Genomic DNA, 22,575 nt, shown 5'->3' with positions numbered 1-22,575 from the left:
GCGCACAATGCAAAGGGAAGACCTAAAGCTGAGTATAGAGCAGACATTGGAAAAAACCTTCTGGCAAACCAGCCCCCACCCTAAACACAAGATATGGAGCAATATTGAAACTGTGTTATACCGAGGGTAACCATATCAACAAAAAAAATCCCAAACTGGTTCAACTCTTGAGAGGATTGACTCATCTCCCACATTAAATGCCAAGAATAAGGAAAAGCAAGCCCAGTTCCAGGTCTAACAACTATAGTCATATATTACTTAACAGTGGGGATACATTCTGGAAAGTGTGTTGTTAGGCAATATCATTGTTGTCCAAACATCACAGAGTGTACTTACAGAAACATGGATGTAGCCTACTACACACCCAGGCTATGCCATAAGGTATAGCCTATGGCTCCTAGGCTACAAATCTGTATAGCATGTTACTGTACTGAAGACTGTAAGCAATTGTAATACAAATGTAAGTAGTTGTATATCTAAACATATTTAAGCACAAAGCAAACTAAAAATACAATATTATAAATTCATGGAACCACTGTTGTATATGTGGTTTGTCATTGACCAAAATATCATATGTGTCACATGACTCTATTTAATTCAGCCTCTACTAAACTACAAAAGATGTCTGGCATTCATCACAAAATTAGAAGGTATACAAAGAAACAAGAAAAACAAAAACACTGTCAAGAGGAATAACAATCAACAGAACCAGACTCAGATATGACACATGGCAGAACTATCTAAAGGGGAATTCAACATAACTATGATTATTATGTTAAAATACTCCAAATGTAAAAGTGATGACAAGTGTGAGATGGATAATTTCTGTAGAGAGATGAAAACTATAGAAAGAATCTAATGGGAATGATAGAAATAAAAAATACAACAGCAGGTATAAAGAATGATTTCAATTGACTCATCAGTAGACTTGAAACAGACAAGGAAAGAATAAGTGAAACTCAAATAAGCCAATAGAAATTACCCAAATTTACCATTAGCAGTGGCTAATGCCTATAATTCCAACACTTTAGGAGGCTGAAGCAGGAGGATTGTTTGAGCCCAGGAGTTTGAGACCAAACTGGGCAAGATAGTGAGACTCCATCTCTACAAAAAATTTAAAAGTTAGCATGGGTGTAGTGGTGTGTGCCTGTAGTCCCTGCTACTAGGGAGGCTGAGGTGACAGAAGCCCAGGAGGTAGAGGCTGTGGTGAGACATGATCATTCCTCTGCACTCCAGCCTGGGTGACAGAGCAAGACTCTATCTAACAACAACAACAACAAATTACCCAAATTGAAACCCAAAGGAAAAAAGAGTAGGCAAAACAACAACAAAAAAAAAAAACAGAACAGAGCACCCAAGAGTTGTGTGACAATTTAAGTCTAATATGAATGTAATTGAAATCCAGAAGAACACAAAGCAAAAGTTTGGATAATGTATTTAAATTTATCTTCATTTACTTCATTTTCAGCGCTCTCCATTTCTTTGAGTAGATTCAAGATTCTGTCTGGTATCATGTTTGTCTGCCCAAAAAACTTCCTTTAACAGTTCTTGTAGCTCAGGTTTGCTGGAAGTAAATTCTTCAGTTTTTGTTTGCCTAAGATCTGTATTTTTTCCTCATTTTTGAAAAATGGTTTTGCTGGATATGGAATTCTGGGTTGACAATTTTTTTCTTTCAACTGTAAGAATGCCACTCCACTGTCTTCTGGCTTGCACAGTTTCTAGTAAGAAGTCTGCTGTAATTGTTGTCTTTGTTCATCTAAATGCAATGTGTCTTTTACTTGTAGCTATCTTTCAGAATATCCCTTGTCTTCCATTTTCAGTGATTTGGATTACATATGTAGATGTGTGTATTTTGCTATTTATCCTACTTGATGATTTCTGAGTTTTCTGGATCTGTAATTTGGTGTCTTAATTTTGGACCTAACTTTGCCAAACATTAGGGTGTAATTATTTAGCTGAGAACTAAAGAATGAGATCTTAGTCAGAAAAAGAAAGGGTAAGCGATGTTTCAGAGAAGAGGGTCCAAGAGACAAAAGAAATGGCATGATTAGTAGCCTACATGTAAGGAGAGATCCTCACACTTTAGGCAAATTAAAAAGACTGTTATAATTAAGCAAAAAGAGTGAATGCAAAGGTGCAATAGATAAAATTGACAGACAGGATTCATTTTGGAAGACTGTGTAACCACATTAAGCACTCGTTATTATGGTAAACAGTGAAGGTTTTTAAGCAGTAGAGTGACATAATCAGATTCAAATTCTTAAATCCTAATTCATAATAATCACTCTGCCTGTGACGTAGGAAGTAGGTTGTGCGCAATGTCTTAGAAGCCAAGACAAATTTTTGGATAGAGTCTTAACCTATGGACTCTTCTCTTCCATATTCCTTTACCTATTATATACCTCCTAGTCTCCCTGGAAAACTTACCTATGCCATGGTCCATTCCTTTGGATCTTGCTAAATGTTTATAAATATCCTTCACACAGCTGAACTGTGTTTTCCAGACTCCCTTGCTGTTAGATGTGGCCATGTGCCTGAGTTCTGGCCAATATGAATAAGAAATAAACTTTTATTATTCTATATCACTAAGATTTAGGAGTATTTAGTTACAGCAACTCACCTACTCTCACAAATACACCTAGTAACTACCTAATTAACAAGTAAACTAAAGTTCACATGACTAGTGAATTTCTTGGATTAATATATTATCATGTGAAAATGTTATATCTTATAGGGGTACTAGGAATTTCATAAATAGGTTAAGAAAACCTAAGTAAAAGTTTGTGTATTCTCCAACTCACACAACATCAAGGGCCACACACTATTTTACCAGTCTGCCTTTAGAAAGTTTCTAACAATAATCCTTGGGATTTATCCTCTTAATTATGTATGGTATGGTACAATGGAAAGTTCCTTACATTTGCAATAGGGAGACTAGTAGTATTCTTTCTGAAATGTTACTGACCAGCCATGTGGCCTTAGAAAAAAATCTTTTTTATTTTTTTAGACATGAAGTCTCACTCTGTCACTCGGGCTGGAGCACAGTGGTGTGATCATAGCTCACTGCAGCCTTGAACTCCTGGACTCAAGTGATACTCCCACCTCAGCCTCCCAAGTAGCTGAGACTACAGTCATGCATCACCATGCCCAGCTAATTTGCTTTTATTTTTTAGAGATGAAGGTCTCACTATGTTGTCCTGGGCTAAGGCAGTCCCCCGACCTCAGCCACCCAAGTAGCTGGGATCACAGGCACAAGCCACCACACCCAGCAATTTCTTATTACTTTGGTGTCCCTTTTTTTTTTTTTTTTTTTAATCTGTGAAAGAGGGAATAATAACACCAATTTTCATGGGTAAAGGATTATACCATGAGGATTAAACAAGGCAATATCTGTATGGTAAATTGCTATAATTTTACTAATTATTTTCTCTTCCCTGTATCTACACCCTTTGCCAGGTGAAATTTCTCTATCAAAAGGAATGGAGTACATTTCCCGACACCCTGGCACTGAATTCACGTGACTTGCTTTGGCCATTATATGAGACCTTGCATGGTTTGTTTGCTTTCTTGTGCCTCTTCTATCTTTTCTTTCATTACCATGAGAACATGCCAAGGTTAGCTTCACGAAAGATAAAAGACACATGGATCAGAGCTGAGTCCCCCAGGTCATCTGATAGCTCAGATCAATTGATAGCCCCAAACCCCCAAATGTATGAATAAGTCTAGCCAAAACAGCAGACATGTAGCAAACCTCTAGACTTATGAGCAACAAATCCATATTGTTGTATGCCCCTGCGATTTCATAGTTGTTTGTTACACAACATTATTTTGACAACAGATAATCAATAGTCTGGGAGATTAGGCTCCCACAAACTGTAAAGTATTACACAAATATAAACTATTAAAGCTTAGAGATGGTGGAAAAATATGTACGTATCCAAGGGCTCCCTGGTCTATATTAGAGCCTATGCAAAATCTCATTAAATCCTGTTTCAGAGAGTCAGGGGATCCCAGTTCGATTTGGACAGGACATTAGAGAAGGTCCAGTCATATCATTTTACTTGTGTGTGAGAACTTTTCTCAGTAACATAGATTCTCTTTTGTCTGTACCAACAGACTTGTTCCTTCTAGCACTTCTATGCTCTAACAGTTATAAAAGACATCACTCAAATCCTGCCATCTCTCTAGCAATCCCTGTGCACACAACCCAGGAGGCTGGGTCTGGTTCCATCCCTCTCAATTGGCCACTTCTCTGTGTTGACATCTGTCAGTTATGCTCTGATCATGCTGCAATTTGCAATTTTTCCAGATGCTTTCAACATGCGGCCACTTTGACAAGCTAAAAGCTGCTAATGCTGCATCATTTATCACATTTTCCCATATATTACATTAATCGTAAAGACCCAGCTTAATGCACACAAGGACATCCTCCCTGAGTATGGAAGAGCTAGTCTACTAGTTTCATAAAATAAGCATCCTCCCAGATCTCCAAAGGAATAAAAAGCCACAAGAATAAATTGGAAGAGAAACCAGGCAAGCTGTTTTGTATTTTCTAAAGGAAGGAGGAAATTATTTAGCCTGATTTCTCTTTCAGGCATCTCACACATTGTTATTGCTGAACAAATACTTATTATTCTCTGAACAATGAGGTAATCCGAGTTGGACCTTTTCTTCCCTAAAAGGAATAAGGAGTCTTTGCAGGTCCCATTTCTGCATCCTGGATGGTATCTTCACCTTAGCTGCTCAAGGATTCTTTTTTCTCTAACCTAGAAGAAGGCAGGAGGCAGAGTGCCTGTCTAGAAAAGTGACAAATCAGACATGACATACATATAGACCCATTACTTCTGTCATATTTCTCCTCTTAACTTTTCTCAGCAATTAAGGTTTCCATGAGCCTCCCACTCCTTTTCAAATCCTGCTCGTGAGGCAGTTGTAATTAAATCTCCTTGATTTCCCAGTGCTGCTTCTTCATAAAATAACTTTATCTTAGAAAAGTTTCCCTTCTAAATTTCCCCAAACACTCTTTCCTAACTAGGGCTGTGATGGGAAAAAACCTTTTCCTTCTTTTCTTCTAAGTCTAAATTCAAGTCAAGCACTACCTCTTCCAGGAAGCCTTCCCTGATGGCCTAACCCAGCCTCATTTCCAGGCTCTTTCTCTGGACTCCCATAGTTTCTTATACATGCCTCCACCATAATGTTTACCACACTGTTTTGTAATCATCAGTGTCCTATTGTGTCCCACACTCAGCTTGTGCAAAGAGGACAGGCCATGCCTCAATGGACTTTGCATCCATGGAGCCAGTTTTGCCAGTAGAATAGGAGAGGAGAAGCACTGACCAGTTACTTATCCACCCTCATGGCAACTATTTTGTTTCCCTTGAGAGAGCTGTCAATGTGCTAAGCTTAATTAGGACACAGCCTTTGTTCCTACCTTGTTAGCATCACAAAGAGAATAAGATGTCATGATTTACCTGGTGATGAGTTTCATGGAATCTTCTGAAATCATCAAATAACCTATCAAGTAATCTTTGAGCGCCTGACATGGGGCCAGATTTGTCCTGAGGCCCCATCGTATCCTTGTCCTGAACAGGAAATGTGCACAGTGGGAAGGGAGCAGTAAGAAGGATATAAAACTAGGTTTCAGAGCATAAGAAATACATTATCTCGTTAGAGATTTAAACATATGTGTGTAAAACACTAACTTTACATCACAGTATATGAGTTATTTAGGTCACATAGACAATCATAGCTAGTTAAAGAATTCAGGCCGGGCGCGGTGGCTCACGCCTGTAATCCCAGCACTTTGGGAGGCCAAGGCAGGTGGATTACGAGGTCAGAAGATCGAGACTATCCTTGCTAACACGGTGAAACCCTATCTCTATTAAAAATACAAAAATTAGCCGGGCGTGGTGGCGGGCACCTGTAGTCCCAGCTACTCGGCAGAGCCTGAGGCAGGAGAATGGCGTGAACCTGGGAGGTGGAGCTTGCAGTGAGCCGAGATCACGCCACTGCACTCCAGCCTGGACCACAGAGCGAAACTCCATCTCAAATAAATAAGTAAATAAATAAATAGTATTCAGAGAGGGAGAAATTACTGGAAAAGGAGGAATGATTTTCAAGGCAGCTTTGCAAAAGCAGCGAGTGTTGGACCTTGAAGGAGGGTAAGGTCCCAGCAGAGGGAAGAGAAGCAGGCGCCGCACTTGCCAGGAATAGCATAAACAAAGGCGCAGAGCAGGATCTGCACAGTCCGTCTAGATGTAAAGAATAACAAGTAGACTCGCCCGGATAGGATGAAGGCCCTGTGATGAGAATAATGGGAAATTAGGTTCCAAAGCCAGGCCAAATTATCTTCATTTTTTTCTCCAATTAAAAGAACTGCCCGAGTCACCAACTTCTAAAAGGCCCCATCATATCCTTGTCCTGAACAGGAAATGGGCACTTAGGCAGGGAATGTGCAGTATTACCACAACTCAGCCACCACCAATTGCTCCTTAAGAGCGCCATGTTAACTCCTCGCTAGCCAAGGCAGTTTCTCACAGGGATGAAGCCGTCTGTGCTTTATTTATTTAGTACATGGATTAGTACGTGCTAATCCATGTACTAAACTCCCTAAATCACTCAAAAATGAAGAAGATAGAATTCTTAACCTCAAGGAATATCTTTTCTTCTTATTTTTCTTCCGTCACAGTTCTCTGCTCTTCTATTTCTTAGAGACAGTATCCATTTAGGAGTTCCATCAAACCTTCTGTAGCCCTTCCTTGCTGAACACATCTTAATCATGCTGGTAGATTCAAAAAGAGAAGAAAGACAAGCCAGGAAATAATTTGGCTTCTAAGGGGAAGTGCTTAAATTCTCAGCGCCTTCTTTATAATGTTAGATCTTCAGCCATTCTCCCCTCGGTGGTTAAGAACTGCCTCTAACTGCCGGAAAACATCTTCTGCATCTCCGTCTGATGAGAAACAAGACTTCTCCTTGTCTAAACGATGAACTGAAGTCATGGCCAGGCCAAGACAGTACAGTCCAACTCACCCTTCTGGACCCAGGCGTGACTTGGTCCGGCCTCTGAGCAGGTCCCCAAGACAGCACAGGATGCCTGGAAAATCCTCCCTCTCACTGTGCCAAGCCATGTGTCTCCTTTCATTTAAAAACTTCCTGGAATCCCACCCTCTGGGTGCTCCCCGATGACTTCAGAGAAGAATAATGAAGTCCTTCCCTTCCTCAGATCCTGTCTCCCCATGAAAGGCTTTTGGCCACTTTCCCTGATCACACCCCCAACCCCAATCAGGCTTTGCATTCTTCTTTGCTCCACACTCCTAAATATATGTGCCCTTGAAGTGTACTCACTATAAATAGCCTACATTTTAACTCATCTGTGATACTGTAAACTCTTTCTGGCAGTCCAAGAAGTCTTGAGCTTGTTAGGATCTAGGGAACTAGCCTTGTTTGGGGTTGTTGTTGTCAATGAACTGAGACAGGACTACATCAAACAAGCATTTGTTCGCACAGTATTTCCTCACTTAGCCATATGAATGATAGCAACTGTAAAAACCAATATTTCTATAGCATTTATAAAATGCTTTCAGATCCACAATTTTATTTTATTTTTCTTCAACATAACCCTGTGAAGTACCATTTGCATAATCCTCTCTTAATAAGGAAATAGAAGTTAAAGGAGATTTAAAAACTTGCCTTTGATCAAGCAATAAATGCGGCCAGGAAAACTATTTGGGAATAATTCCATGTAGATGCTGCTCCTGACACCATAAATAAATCTCAGATGGATTAAATGGTTAAACATAAAAAAAAAAAAAAACTATTAAGAAGAAAGATAGCTAAAGATTTGCCTGATCACTAGATGAAGAAAGGTATTCTACACATAAAAGCAACGGAGGCCAGGTGCAATGTCTTACACTGGTAATCCCAGCACTACTATGGGAGGCCAAGGAAGGAGCATCACTTGAGCCTAGGAGTTTGAGACCAGCCTGGACAACATAGCAAGACCCTGTCTCTACAAGAAAAAAAAATTAGCCAGGTGTGGTGGCACATGCCTATAGTCCCAGCTACTTGAGAGGCTGAGACAGGAGGATCACTTGAGCCCAGGAGACTGAGGCTGAAATGAGCCATGATCACATCACTACACTCCAGCCTTAGTGACAGAACTAGACCCTGTCCCTCCCCACACACACACACACAAAGCTATGGAAAAAATCCCAAAAGAAAAACATTCTGCTCTTGGCTGCCACCATGTAAAATGTGTTTTTGCTCCTCATTCACCATCTGCATAATCGTGAGGCCTCCCCAGCCATGTGGAACTATTAGTCAATTAAACTTCTTTCCTTTATAAATTAAAAAAGAAAAGAAAAGATCAGGTCACGCACGGTGGCTCACCAGCCACCACTTTGGGACTCCCAGCACTTTGGGAAGCCGAGGCAGACGTATCATGAGGTCAGGAGATCAAGCCCATCCTGACTAACACGGTGAAACCCCGTCTTTACTAAAAATACAAAAAATTAGCCGGGCGCGGTGGCAGGCACCTGTAATCCCAGCTACTCGGAAGGCTGAGGCAGGAGAATGGCATGAACCCAGGAGGTGGAGCTTGCAGTGAGCCGAGATTGTGCCACTGCACTCCAGCCTGGGCGACAGAGCGAGACTCTGTCTCACAAAAAAAAAAAAAGAAAGAAAGAAAGAAAGAAAGAAAGAAAGAAAGAAAGAAAGAAAGAAAGAAAGAAAGAAAGAAAGAAAGAAAGAAAGAAAGAAAGAAAGAAAGAAAGAAGAAAGAAAGAAAAGAAAGAAAGAAAGAAAGAAAGAAAGAAAGAAAGAAAGAAAGAAAGAAAGAAAGAAAAAGAAAGAAAGAAAGAAAGAAAGAAAGAAAGAAAGAAAGAAAGAAAGAAAGAAAGAAAGAAAGAAAGAAAGAAAGAAAGAAAGAAAGAAAAAGAAAGAAAGAAAGAAAGAAAGAAAGAAAGAAAAAGAAAGAAAGAAAGAAAGAAAGAAAGAAAGAAAGAAAGAAAAAAAAGAAAGAAAGAAAGAAAGAAAGAAAGAAAGAAAGAAAGAAAGAAAGAAAAGAAAGAAAGAAAGAAAGAAAGAAAGAAAGAAAGAAAGAAAGAAAGAAAGAAAGAAAGAAAGAAAGAAAGAAAGAAAGAAAGAAAGAAAGAAAGAAAGAAAGAAAGAAAGAAAAGATCAGTCTACATAAAAAATATAAAACACGTGTCACAAAACCAAACAGAAAGCCAAAACAGTCTGAGGGAGAATTGCCTGAGAAAGGAGTGCCTTCTCAACTATAGATTTCAGGCAAATATATTTTTTTAAATCCCTCTAAATTAAAAGATATTTTAAAAAGGGCAGAAAACTTGTAGAAGAGTAAACACAATTAGCTAGTAAACTTATTTTTAAGGTTCAACTTTAGTAAAAATCAAAGATGTATAAAATAACACAATAAAACACTGTTTTTGCCTGTCAATGTAATTGTAATGGCAATACACAATGCAGGTGATGGTGCAGTGAAGTGTACACAAGCATTACACTGATGAAAGGATATACAGATATAATCCTCCTAGAGCAATTAATAACTACTTACCAAGACCCTAAAAATATTCAGACATGTTGATCTAGTAATTCCACTCTGGAAACCTATTTCATGGAAACAATCAGGGATATTCTGGAAAATTTATGTATGTTAATATTCATCAGCAATATTTAAATCATAATTAATTTGCAAAATCAACATTCTATTATACGTAAGTAATGAAAATACTAAGCAATGTTAGTAAAAAATAATGTATATAAAGAATTATAATGAAAGAACAAATATATTTACCATATATAAAAGAATATGCTATATAATCTATTGTAATATCTTATATGATACATAATACATATAACATATTAAATGATATAATATTTATCATATTAAACACAGTGTATATATATAATTATTAAATACCATGTGTGTATGTGTATATATACATATATATTAAATACACATATATTACACATAATATATACACATATATTATACATAATAGATACATATATTAAATACATATATAATATACATATATTAAATACGATTTGTGTATATATATTCTAAATATATTTATTTAAATATATATTTATTTAAATATATATTTTAAATATATATACACACACATTGTATTTAATAATTATATATACACACACATTGTGTTTGTATTATATATACATATATGTATATATGCACACATTGTATTTGTATTATACATACATGCAAAATGTGTATGTATATACATACACATTGTATTTAATAATATATTATCATATATTAAATATCACACAGTATTTGCAATACTGTGTGTATATATGTACACATTGTATTTAATAATTACATATACACACGTATTTAATAATATGATAAATATTGTATCATTTGATATATGGTATATACACACACATATATATATACACACACACATACACATTGTATTTAATAATATGATCTTGATTATATAACTGTATGTATGAACAGGTAGGTTTTCCAGGATGTAGACAATAAGGAGTTAGGAAAGCAAAATATTTTATTAGGAAGTAATACCTGTGAAAGACAAAGAGAAACAGCAGAATTGCATGAAAGGCCCCTCAAACTATAGTGTAGATGTGGAAAATCAGTGCCAGCCCAACAAGTAGCAACAAAGCAAAGATTGCCCTTTAGAAGAGCCCTATACAAGGAGAAGTAGCCAGGCTTTGTAGCACAAGCTGACCCAGTCGCCTGCTGGGACCACCACTAAAACAGTGGGACCTTGGCTCGAATGCTGAGGCCAGTCTTGAAGGAGCTAACAGCTGGAGTCAAGGTGTCTCTGGAAGGGGGAGCTGAGTGGTCCACAACTGTATCTACATACAATAAAGGCTGGGAATGCACCAAATGTAAATAGTGATAATGGAATTGTGCATTATCCTTATTTTCCTCTTTATACTTTTCTATATTTTTCATGTTTTTGCAGAAAGCATAATAATCAGAAAAAAGTATTATATTCAGAAAAATAGGATTTTTTAATTTTAAAATGAGGACTATCTAGGGATTTCTGTGTTCCTTAGTCTCTCTTACTTCCATCTTCACACATCCTTTGAGAGTGGTAGTCCTAATGTATTCATATTAATAGTTTGCTTAGAGACAATTGTGTTAGGACATTATTTCTAGAAAAAGACAAAGCTTTAAATTACACACACATACACACACAGAGTACTGCTTTTGGTTTGCTTTCTGCAGTCTTGTTTTTCTTCAAGTTTTATAAGGAAGTTTCCAGTTTCTCTCTCATTGTTGGACTGCATTGGAGAGAAAGAGAAAGCGTATGGGTGGGCAAAGATTGGAGTCTGCACTTACTGCCTGCTACATTGTAGGGCAAGAGTAGGAGTTTTACAAAAAAACAAGGTCCAGAGTCAAGTATGTAGCCACACATCTAGTAAAAGGTGGAGACAGGACTCACTCCAGTTAGTTTGGTCTCAAATCTTTTCTCATTCATCTACCCCTAGTGCCTTCAATCAAGAAATATCCATATCCTGCAGCTCAGCAAATTTGGCAAAGCTGATCATCAGAAACGCCATTGCACGCAATGTGGAGTTCTGCCAAGAGTGGGCAGAAAGTCAAGAGACTTGTGTTCTAACCCTGGCTGTGTTCAAGGTGTCAGATGACTTTGGACAATTTCCTGCCCTTAACCTCTGACTCTGTCAATATTCATTTATTTGGGCATTACATATGCAATTAATACATTCATTTAGATATGCATATAATGCTCTCAGCAAGCCAGTGCTATTGCCATGCCACATCTAAATAACGCATGAACTCATTCTGCTTCTATAGAAAACTGAGATCTTTAAATAGTTCCCTGCTATTGCCTCACCCAGAACTACTGATAAAGACAACTGCATTCACTGCAGCATTATTTACCAGCCAAAGACTGGCAACAATTCAAACACCAGTGGATAGAGGACTAATTAAATAAGCTATGTCACGTCGTTGCAATGGAATACTATGCAGACATATGAAAGATTTAGGGGACTTAGCCAATACTATCTAGGCTGGGCTTCTGGGACACTACATTCTCATATTTCCCTCCTCCCTGATTGGCTGTCCCGTCTCAGTCACCTGTGTCGGACCTTCTTCCTCTTCCCAACTTCTAAATGTGAAAAGGACCCAGGAATCAGTCCCTGGCCTTCTTCTGTCTATATTCTCTCTCTACATTCAATCCCAAATTTTAAAATAGTGTCTGATGATACCCAAACTTCTATCTCCAACTCTAGCCTAAGCCATGCCCTCTAAACTAAACATCTCATTGCTTTCTGAATATTGTATTCATTAATATTTGAGTGCCTATTAAGGGCCAGGCACTGACTGTTCTAGGCACTGAAATTACAGCAGTGGAAAAACAAGACAAAATCTCAGCCCTCCTTAACATTCCAGCAGCAATACCAGAAAATAAACAAGGGAATGGTAATTATATTCTGTAATGCCAGGTAGTGGTAAGTGCTGAGTGGAAAAATAAAAACAGTAAGAGGAGAGAAGTGATGGGAGCTCTTTGAGATGGGATGACCAGGGAGGGCCAACCTGGGGAGGTGACATACAGGAGTGACTCATGCCAAGGACAGGGTGGACGAGCCTTCCAGGTGAAGAGAACAACACGGACAAAGGTACCAGGATGGGGACGTGTTGGCACATTAGAGAAAAAGGAAGGAAGCCAGTGTGGCTAAGCAGAGTGGGAGACGGGAGTCAGGGGAGAGGACATCACAGCAGCTGACAGGGGATGACCCCATGAGGCGCTGTGACCATGGCAAGGAGTTTAATTAATGAATATGTGTGCCGATACAGAACAATCTCTAATATGTATTGTTCCGTGAAACAGCAAAGTGCAGCTGCTGCTTAGACTCCTTCTGGAAGGACACACAAGAAATTGGAAAAGGTGGTTGCCTCTGGGAATGGACACCAACGGGGAGACAGTAACAGAGAAACCTATTTTTCAGTGATAATTTTTTGTACTGTTTCAATTATCCCCAGGGACATGAATTATTTTTTCAATTTATGAAAATCTCCTTCTGTCTGGTCACCACTGGTGGTGTTCTAACTGGCCCAGTGGACTAAGCCACATTTGCCTTATCAACAGAACTCCTCAGCCTCATCTATTGCCTCCCAGGGTCCTTAAGCTTTTCAAGTTCACTTCGTTGTCCGAATGGAGATCACCGCCTCCTGTAGGTTTCTTCTTGTTTCATTTTGTTTTGCAGGAGGGAGGTTCCTCACCTCCAAGATCAAAGACCAGAGTCTGTCCTTCTCCTGACCTCTTGGCTCTTCTGTGGAAGGATACTTCTCCACTCCCCTCCCAAGGAAGCTAAGAGCTTTGCTGTCCCCAGGTTACAGTGTCCCCTCCTCTCCCAGGGCTCCTGGTTGTTCTAGACCTCAGGCAGCCAATTCCAGGGTGCACCAGTCACATTAGTTTGGACAATACAATTTTTAAAGGACAGCCAGAATGTGCAAGAGGTGAAGGAGCTGTTTCCCATGCCACTGTTTGTCCCTGACCTGGCCCCTGCAAAACTTGAGACCCAAAGCCATAGCTGTCTTGATTCACAGATGAGAAAACAAGCTTACGGAGTGCAATACTTGTCCAAAGTTGCACAGTGAGTTTACGAAAGAATTAGGACTTTGGGAGGCCGAGACGGGCGGATCACAAGGTCAGGAGATCGAGACCATCCTGGCTAACACGGTGAAACCCCGTCTCTACTAAAAAATACAAAAAACTAGCTGGGCGAGGTGGCGGGCGCCTGTAGTCCCATCTACTCGGGAGGCTGAGGCAGGAGAATGGCGTAAACCCGGGAGGCGGAGCTTGCAGTGAGCCGAGATCCGGCCACTGCACTCCAGCCTGGGCGACACAGCGAGACTCCGTCTCAAAAAAAAAAGAAAAAAGAATTAGGACTAAAATTCAGGTCCCCAGATCTCCAGTTCCAGGCTCTTTCCAGCTAGATCGCCCACCCCAATCCTAAGTCCAACCCAATTAGCCTTTCCCACAACTCCATGCTTGACTTTTGGAAGGAGCTGAAGCAAGAAGAGGGAGGAGGAGGAAAGAATGAGTTCCCAGCCAAGGCAGTTTCCAGAGCCTCTGAAGGGGCCCTGGTCTCTCATGGATTTGGCAAGTGCTAGAGGCCAGCTCATGAACACTCCTGGTTTCTTTTAGGGGCACCCTAGTAATCTCCTCGGACCTCCTTTGCAGACCTCAACACACACATTATTTCCCTCTCATGCTCCAAAAAAAAAAAGAATCAGAGTCAGGTGTACTTTAAGTTGCCTGCAGAAACCTCATACAAAAAGAAAAAAAAAAAAGGACAGGGGGTTGGTAATTTCTTTTTTTTTCTTCCTTTCTTTCTTTCTTTTTTTTTTTTTTTTTTTTTTTTTTGTATTGAAACAGGGGTCTCCCTAGGTTGCCCTGGCTGGTCTCAAACCCTTGAGCTCAAGGGTTCCAACCGCCTCAGCCTCCCAAAGGGCTGGGATTACAGGCCACTGCACCCAGCTGGGGGTTGGTAATTGTAAAAGCAAAGATCAAATTATCAAAAAAGCAATGTTTCTCTTTGGTAATGCATGATCATAAAGAGGAATGTTTAAAAAAACACCAAGGACATGAGATCCCATTTTTAATGAATTTATTCATCCAAGGTTACATACTCACACACACTCACCTGTCCTAGTCAGAATGCACGACAAGATCTGAGAATAACAGGTCTGATAGTAGAGAATCAAGAGGAAGCTTTAGGAGTAGCCTTCCTATAACACTCCCAAGAAAGTTCATTGTTTAGAGTTTTTATCCAGTGCAGGGGATGACAGTGTTATACAATCCAGCATTGTGTGCAGAGACATTACCTGCATCACGTGTGCTTTGTGTGGCAATGCTGCAGGTCTGTATCCACACAGCTATGTTCCAGCCTCATTCACATGGAGGGTCCTGAACATACATAGACTTTGACTGCTTCATGCAGAAACCTCACCAGTTGCTCTTGCTGTGCTTAGAACCACAGATATCTGAGCAGCTTCTGAGGGTGACCTTAGCCAAGCAGCTCCTTTGGAATTATGGGACTGGCTCTAACCTCTGACAGTACTCAGTTACTAATAGCAAACCATATTCTAACTTACCAGCAAATTAGTAATTCTTACTGCAATTGCTATTCCTTTAGGGGAATGTATATTATTATATTATTTTGGATTGCTATTTTATTAATAATTCATAACCATAAAATAAAATGAAAATAATAGCTACTATATTTTATTGAACACTTTTCTGTATGCTAGGTGCCCTTTTAATCAAATGGCCTGAATATCTCATTTAATGTTCAAAGCAATCTTAGTAATAAATTATGATAATCCCCAGGTAACAAAACTGAAGAGATGTTTGATAAGTTGCCACTTGTACAGCTGATAAGTCAGGTCCACCTGACTCTAACATTCATGTTTTAACCACCAAGTTACATGATCTCCCGTTCCTGAGTATTTACAGCATTTCTAATATGCTGCAGGCATCATAAAGCAAGTGATTCTGTTGTAGACTCTAACCCGGAGCTTTCTGCTAGTTAACCGAAGGGGCAGAAATAAACACTAGATTTATCCTCATACTACTGCTGCCATGTATGTGAAGAAAATCCTCCTTCAATAGGAAACTGTGGAACTTTTATATGCACAGCTACAGTTGAGATCTGGATTAGGTAATTCATTCCCCTAAAAAAATCTTTATTACACCCTAATGCACACTATTAACTGGCAATATGTCATTAACGTAATTTCTTTCAGTAAGATTGAATTAGGACCTACTATGAGCTATTCATTACATGAAAATACAAATAAAACAAGATGAGGTCCCCGGACCCCAAGGAACTCACAGTCTAGTGGCAGAAATTTGTATTTGTGATTAGAATTGCCATGAAAGTACAAAGTCCAAGAAAGCTTAGAGTAATTCTGTCTAGAGGAATCCAAGGGGGCTTGGCATTTGAACTAGATAGGAATTTAAACTGGGTCTTGAAGGATGAGCAGGAACTTCAAGGCCAACAGAGTGCATGAAAGAGAACTTCAAAGGGAAAATACCACAGAGAGGCTTGGGATACCACTGTCAGTGCCAGCAGAACCAACAAGCACCTGTGTTACCACCTAGGTGGTAACAAATGAGATTAAGAAGGACAGCTGGGTCCGGATCATAACAGGCCTAGTAACTCACGTGTTAAGAAGATGGAACACCATCTGCACACAGGAAAACGGTGAGCCATTAAAAGTTTCTGAGCACAGGAGTAGAGCAGTCAAAAAGCTTTCCCAGCGAAGAAAGATCCCTCTGGAGCCCAAGTGGCTAACAGATTAATAGGTATCTGGGTCTGGGTAGATTTGGTGGCTCTGAATATTTCATTAAATGAATTTCCTAAACACAGAAAGTAAGATACATTTTCATGTGTTTCTCTCTCTCTCTCTCTTTCTCTCTATGGCAACTAATTGTAATTACCTCAGAACCCTGAGCTCAAGAAGATATCTCCTCTGTTTACCTTCAGAAAGAACAAGGCAAGGGTTTACTCTGAGTATTAAATGTGCATTTTTATAGGTTTAGAGCTTAATTAAATAGCGTTGAAATCCATATGCAGGTTATTGAAAGCGTAAGTACCTGAAATGATAGGGCAAAAATACTTAGAAAGTTGCCATGTTAAAGTATTGTTATTAAAAGAACAGAAAACGTCTGTTAAAAAACAATTTACTGCACCCCGGGCTCGGTCAACTGCAGCTAAATCCATGTCTCTTGGGTTCTTAGAGCATCTTTCTCCACTACAAAGAAAGTCAAGGAAGGAAATATGATCCAGTCCACCCCAGGTACCTCCACACCTCCCCATTCCCCACCACATATGTAGGCAGTGCCTACCAGCCAACACTAACATCATAACCCGGTTCTACCATTGTGGTGTACGTGACTCCAAACGTTCTTTAAAAGTCAACCCAAAAAAAAACACCTTAAATTAGGGTAATCACCTGGGACAGCAGGGCAGTTGAAAAAGGAAGCAGTGCCACTAGTCAAACACAAGGGGCAAACCCTCATGATATACATCAGCATATATATTCAGTTGGTCATCTATTCATTGAACGATGAGAGAGCACCTGATATATGCCCAGCACTGGCCTGCGTATTGTGAATGCTAAGAGAAATCAGAAACAGCCTTTCTCCTCAATGAACTCCATCTATCTCTTGACATTTACTACAATTCTATAACTGCATCGTTCAGAGGAGGAAACTGATGCTTAGAGACACTAATTCACTTCAAGATCAAAGATCCCATCCAGGGGGAATTTAGAGTGAGACAAAAGGACCAAAGTGAGAATTAGGTGAGGACTGAGCCTCTGACTCCAAGCATAAACTCAGGAGGGCACATGTCATAAAAGAAATCCTGGAGTCTGGGGGCCAAATTTACACAAGGGGACTGCAAGCGAGAGGACAAAACACGACCTAGGCAAGAAGCAGTGTGGACTATTGTGTTCCCCCAAAGGCCATCTTAGCACTAAAAACATGAAAAATAGATTAATTTAATATCCATTAAAGATATTCAAGAGGCAGAGTATATAGTGATAAAGTGTGCCACCTCTGGAGACACAAAGTCATGGGTTCAAATCCCAGCTCTGCACCTTTATAACTGTGGACAAGTTATGGGCAAGTTAATAACTGTGGGCTGGTTACTGAAGTTTGCATGGGCTGATAACTTTATCACAAGGAACTCTTGTGAGAATTACGTAAGAGATAATATATGCAAAATGCTTCGTGTAGTGCCTGGCACTCAGTGAGAATCAATAAAAGTGAGCTATGATGCATCAAACTCAATAAGCCCAAAAATGAAATCATTATCTGTTCTCAAAAACCTGTTTATTCTGCGCCTGAATTCTCTATTGGCATGATTTCCATCCACTCACCAAAATCAGGAGCCATTCTCAGTTCCATTTCTCAAACCACCACCCTTCCACCTTCCTCTACTATAATAATCATCACACCTAACATTTCTGGTACCTTTCTAAGTTTGAAGATGCTAAGCCAAGCACTTTAGAAGATGACCTTCTTTAATTGAGCAGAAGAAAACCCTTATGAGGAAGATACGGTCATTATCTTTATTTTGCATTTGGGGAAGGTGCAACTTAGAGATATTATGAAACTTTCCTAAGGTTCCACAGCTATTAAGTGAGAGCAGGAAGATTTTATAGACAGTCTGAGTCAAAACCCATGCACTTAAACACTACACTATATAGCCTCCCAACCAACAGGTTGCTCACCAAGCCCTACAGGCTCCTCTTTCCAATTCCTCTTGGCTCTACCCTGTCACCATCCCTGGGTCACATCCTGCTCTGCTAAAGCACAAGCACACAGTGGGTTGTATTTTGGAACAATCGTGGAGAGCTTTGCATGTCAGGCTGATGGGGAATTTGACCAAGGAGGAGTGTCTGAACCTGAGAAAGAGTGTTGCTGAGCAAGGGGCAGCCCCGTCGGCGAGGGTGGACTGGAAACACAGAGGCCGGGGAGGAGACCAGTGCATCAGACTAGATGTGAGGTACAGAGGGCCTGAAGCAAGGGAGTGGGAGTGGAACAAAAAGAAAGGCTGGATGCGACAGACATTACCTCACCAGGCACAAATACTCTCGAGGCTGGAACTCGGTTTAATAATTCTGTTACTAGGGCAACAGCAAAAGAACCTATCTCAGAGAGAACCCATCGTAGCCTGTTTCTGCGCAGAAGAGTGGTGGCTCTAAGCTGGGAAAACAGGGTTGAAGGCAAGTGGCCAAGTGACGCAGCAAGACCTGTGGATCAAGACTTCACATAGGCATTTTTTAGACCTTTCACCCTCTACAGTTTGGGGAGTAGAGACATTTGAAACAGCCTTTCCAAGAAGGAAGATAGCAAGATCTAGGGAGCTGAAGCTATTGAAGCCCCATGACGGATTAGCAATACTGCCTCTGATTTTTATTTTATTTTTCTTTGAGCCAGGGCCTCCTTCCATCACCCAGGCTGGAGTGCAGTAGAACAGTCACAGCTCATTGCAGCCTCAACTTCCCGGGCTCAGGTGATTCTCCCACCTCAGCCTCTGGAGTAGCTGGGACTACAGTTGTGTGCCACACACTTGACTAATTTTGTATCTTTCGTGGAGATGGGGTTTTGCTGTGTTCCCCAGGCTGGTCTAGAATTCCTGGGCTCAAGCAATCCATCCATCTCAGCCTCTCAAAGTGCTGGGATTACAGGCGTGAGCCACTGCACCCAGCTGCCTCTGATATTTAGACTAATCTAAGGACACCAGGAAGAGGTGGGGGAGGGATGCCTTTGCCACATCTGTCATCATGGAGGCTCTTGTGGTAAATAGTTCAAATGGCAGCATGTCTGGCAACAGAAGTGAAAGCATAGATCCAAAAGCTGACCACTCAGCTATCTGCTTTTCTTTAATTTGCTATCACTGGAACTATGGCCAGGTCTTAAAGGTAACTTTCTCAGTGTGTCCGTCCAGGAAGTGAAGTGCTAGGAAGAGCTTACCTGTGGAAGTGGATTCATGAGCTCTAGGTGGGAAGTACTGATGCTCTGCAAGGCCCACAGGAGAGCAAGCCTTCTTCCTATGAATCCCCTTGCTCCCGCTCCATTCGTCCTTTTGTCCTTTCAGGAATATTGTGATGAGATAGCCCTCATTGCATCATTCCATTCATCTCTTTGTCAGCCATCCCAGCCAGAAAAGAAATTCCTTTCAAAAACATTAGGAAATCTATGTTCTATCCAGCTACATTCTCACCAGCCTAGGTACCTAGATATTGACTCATTTTCTGAGTAAGCTTAGGCAAATTGTTTTTCCACTTAATGTCCTTACCTGGAAAAAGAAAAATATATAGATACATATATATATATGTATATCTATGTGTATATGTGTGTGTGTATATATATGTGTGTATATATATAATATATACATTAACCTTAATCTCAAAGGTTAATATAAGAATTTAAAGCCTGAAACATGTCATAAGCCTTCTGAAAGACAAGGAAACTCAAAGCATAAATAGATCATATTAAAAACAGTAGTTTGATCTGGTCTGAAGTCAAGGCACCATTTAGTGTTAGAGAGGGACAATGTATTCCATGGAGTTGATGAAAACAATAATGATCATTTTGAGGCACTGATGCTGTACTGCAGCTCAGTAGTTAGGGCTTGTGCCCAGTAGTAACACTTCCTGTTCCAATACAGCCTTTGTCACTCACCAGCTCTGTGACTGCGGGCGAGTGGCACCTCTTGGAGCTTCTGTTTCTTCATTCATAAGATGAGGGTCATGCAATATGACTCATTGGGTTGCTGGGAGGATCACATTCTTGACACAGGGTAAATAGTAAACGGTGGTTATCATGTTTCCTTAAATCACAGGCAATCTCTGTAACAACACTGGAGAAGCAATATTCATCATCTCTATTTTACCAAAGAGAAAACCAATGCCCATAGAAGCTAAAGTGTGTGCCCAAAGCCACCCACTGAGGAATCTTCTCACTACAAAGCTCACACTGTACCACAGTTTTCTCTCCCATACTGAAATCTACAAGGCACCTATAAAGGGTCCATATTCTCGTCCCAAATCAATGGGCTTAGACAGCTGCCATTATTGGCAGTTACAAATCAAGTTTCAAGAGTAAGGACTGCTACACATAAGCTTAGCCATGGGCAACAGTTTATTGATTTGCTATAAGCTGAAAACATGATCCAATTCTGCCCCTAAAAAGGGTATACAGTTTGCAGGCTTCCCCTTGGATCCTCTGGACAATGAATCCTGCAGAAGTGTAGAATGTGGATGAAGCCTAGAAATCAAAGATATCCCTTCGGAATGCAACAAACGGGAGTGATTTCCTCTGGCCCTCTGGCCTTTACTGTGTTAGGGTCTGATCTCCTGAGTGGAGACTCCAGCAGCCTGAAGGGAAAAGACAAAAATAGTTTCTACCAGCTGGCACGGGAAACAGAACCAAGACTCATGAATAGACAGATACATACATATTTAGCCCTTAGGCCTCAGCCCTCCCGGCATGTTTTGGAACTCTTTTTCCACTTTCAGGCTGAACTTCTTGTCCCCAGGCACCACACCGGCTGAGAGATGACTTTGCTGAAGAGGGCCCAGGCAGTGTCAAAAGTCTGGAGTGAACTGGATACCATAAGTGGCTCCTACACCAAAGTCCTTGAGACTGTGACATTCTTTAGACCTGAACCCACAACATTCCCTGCCTGGGGAGCAGTTTAACAGAGTACTGACTTGTGTGCCCCTACGTTGCTAACTCCATGTAAGTCCTAAGTTGAGCACATTGGCAGTTTCAATGGAATAAAATGGCACGTGCACTTCCTTCTGCTATTTTTCTCCTGAGAAAATAAAAGCATGCCAAAATTAAATATCCCTTACCACTTGTAGCCAGACAGCTAAGTGGACTATTTACTAGCTAACGTTCATGGTCTGCTTTGTAATCGCTTGACTCTGTCTTAGTTGCTTGGGCTTTGACACTTCAATCATCTGTTCTCTCCCTTCACAACCGAAGCTTGATGGAATTTTAAAACTGGGAAAGCCTTTGGAGAGCGTCCTGTCTTGTTTTACAGAAAGAAAATCAGGGCCTTGAGAGGTCGCAAAGTCATACTGCCTCAGCATCTCAATTGTGTTCACTTTGCCCTGTGTCACCCAGCCTCCTCTTTATATGGTATCAGGGGCTGTGCCCACCCATCCTTTGGATCACCAGAGAGCTGTTTGGAGGCATGCTGGCATCTGAGAGGGATCATTAAGCTGGGAAGACAGTGCCTCCATCAGATACAGCTAAAAATAGGAGCCTGCCTGAGAGCAGAGTCAGCTAGTGCGATTGTATGAGATAAGAGGGGCCTCTCCAAGTGCTCACTTGATACTTCACCTGTCCTCCTGGAAGGATGGGCACACCAGCTATCCAAGGGGCAGGGGCAGGCTAATAAAACAGCCACACACACAAAGGGCAACCATGCTGCAGCTAAAGCTGCATGAGCAGCTCGCTGGGTAGAGAGATTTCCTTTTTGCAGCCACATGATAGGTGGGACTATATGGTGTGATGAGAAGGAGTAGGAAGGCGGCTGGGCACAGTGGCTCATGCCTGTAATCCCAACATTTTGGGAGGCCAAGGTGGGCAGATCACAAGGTCAGGAGTTCGAGAGTAGCCTGGCCACATGGTGAAACCCTGTCTCTACTAAAAATACAAAAAAAAATTAGCTACGCATGGTGGCGGGGGCCTGTAATTCCAGCTACTTGGGAGGCTGAGCAAGAAGAATCACTTGAACCTGGGAGGCAGAGATTGCAGTGAGCCAAGATCGCACCATTGCACTCCAGCCTCTACTGGTTTGCTGGGTGATGCCTGAAACCTTTCCATTATGAAGGAATTTGGAAGTCCTAAAGACACTTGGAAATTATCTACTTCATTTCCCTCAATATGTAGATGACAGAAATAAAGCCAAGAGAAATTAAGCACCTCAACCAAGGGCAAACAGCCTAGTGTAGGACTTCCCAATGCAGCACTTCTGAAATAATAGTTTCACAAGTTGTTCTTT

At 40.7% G+C, this 22,575-nt stretch overlaps 1 protein-coding gene and 1 long non-coding RNA gene across 13 annotated transcripts in view; one reads left to right on the top strand and one right to left on the bottom strand.

Annotated features, from left to right (window-relative positions):
* The window catches only part of MGST3 (microsomal glutathione S-transferase 3), a 1,219,025-nt gene that overhangs the window by 1,075,561 nt on the left and 120,889 nt on the right, over positions 1 to 22,575 (top strand). The gene's annotated exons all lie outside the window — the stretch shown is intronic.
* LOC126941999 (uncharacterized) overlaps positions 1 to 22,575 on the bottom strand; it is a 68,797-nt gene that overhangs the window by 44,144 nt on the left and 2,078 nt on the right. For 3 of the 6 annotated variants that reach the window (XR_007721478.1, XR_007721480.1, XR_007721477.1), the window contains 2 exons: positions 20,244 to 20,938; positions 19,533 to 19,734 (listed from right to left, as the gene is read on the bottom strand). This is a non-coding gene — a long non-coding RNA (uncharacterized LOC126941999). Of the gene's footprint in view, positions 1 to 19,532; positions 19,735 to 20,243; positions 20,939 to 21,018; positions 22,161 to 22,575 lie in introns of those variants that run through there. The other 3 variants (XR_007721479.1, XR_007721475.1, XR_007721476.1) reach the window with 3 other exon arrangements.

Source organism: Macaca thibetana, chromosome 1 (genome assembly GCF_024542745.1).
Source record: "Macaca thibetana thibetana isolate TM-01 chromosome 1, ASM2454274v1, whole genome shotgun sequence".
NCBI lineage: Eukaryota > Metazoa > Chordata > Mammalia > Primates > Cercopithecidae > Macaca > Macaca thibetana.
Note: the sequence above shows the minus strand (reverse complement) of the source record. Positions and strands in the feature narration are given on the sequence as shown.